Below are 1,340 nucleotides of genomic sequence, written 5' to 3'. Positions count from 1 at the left end.
GATCCGGCACACCCTTCAGGACAAACCAGTCTGCCCCCACCCATGCACCAGGCCCCTATCCTATATAATAAAAGGGTAATATGCAAACTGACCCTAACAGCAGAATGACTGGGAATGACTGGTCACTATGACACACACTGACCACCAGGGGCAGACGCTCAACACAGGAGCTGTCCCCTGGTGATCAGTGCGCTCCCACAGGGGGAGCTCTGCTCAGCCACAAGCCAGGCTGATGGCTGCCAGTACAGTGGTGGTGGTCGGAGCCTCTCCCACCTCCTCAGCAGCACTAAGGGTGTCCAACTGCAGTTAGGCCTGCTCCCCGCTGGCAAGTGGACATCCCCCAAGGGCTGCCGGGCTGCCAGAGGGATGTCTGACTGCCAGCTTGGGCCCGATCCCCCAGGTAGCAGGCCTAAACCAGCAGGTGGACATCCTCAAAGGGGTCCCAGACTGCAAGAGGGCATAGGTCGGGCTGAGGGACCCCCCCGAGTGCACAAATTTTTGTGCACCAGGCCTCTAGTCAGTTGGTAAGTCCATAAGCCATGGTGGATTTACACAATAGAATACTACTCAGCTGTTAAAAAAGGAAGTCTTACCTTTTATGACATCATGGATGGACCTGGAAAGCGTTACACTAAGTGAAATAAGCCAGTCAGAGAAAGTCAAGTACCATATGATTTTACTTATATGTGAAATCTAATGAAAAAAATAAAAAGAAACACCAAAATTGAAAGACTCATAGATACAGAGAACAGACTGACAACTGTCGGAGGGGAGGGTGGTGGAGGACTTGGTGAAAGGTGAAGTGGTTAAACCAAAATAATAATCTATAATAATTAAAGCGTAATATGCTAATTAGACCGGATGAACCTGGGGCTGCGAGGGAAACCTGGGTCCCGGGTACCTTTCTTCATTGTAAATAAAGAATTGGACAAATTCTATGAAACATCTGTTTGCAAACATTGGACAACTGGCAACGCAGAATTTTGATCACTGAGAGAAGGGAAATAAAGGGAGAAAGCCCTAATATGTATGTCTCTGATTTTCTGCCTGGAGAAACTTTCTGGATCATACATAGTACGTGGAAGGGGATTCTAAACAAAGCATGGTGGTCTCACTGAGTTGGGGAAACAGATCTGGGATCAGGGAGGCTACAGTGGCTGGACTTTGTGGGCCAGTGTATCAGAGAGAAGGGCATTGCCCAGATAAAGAGCCCCAAACATCTACATGGGGTCTCATTGAGTCTCTAGCTGAATACTGTGCCCTGCATACTTAGAATGAGATTTTAAGTGGGTGGGTCAAAGAACAATTACTGAGAACAGAACAAACTACTAGGAAGCTAT

Source organism: Myotis lucifugus, unplaced genomic scaffold (assembly GCF_000147115.1).
Source record: "Myotis lucifugus unplaced genomic scaffold, Myoluc2.0 scaffold_50, whole genome shotgun sequence".
Taxonomy (NCBI): domain Eukaryota; kingdom Metazoa; phylum Chordata; class Mammalia; order Chiroptera; family Vespertilionidae; genus Myotis; species Myotis lucifugus.
Note: the sequence above shows the minus strand (reverse complement) of the source record.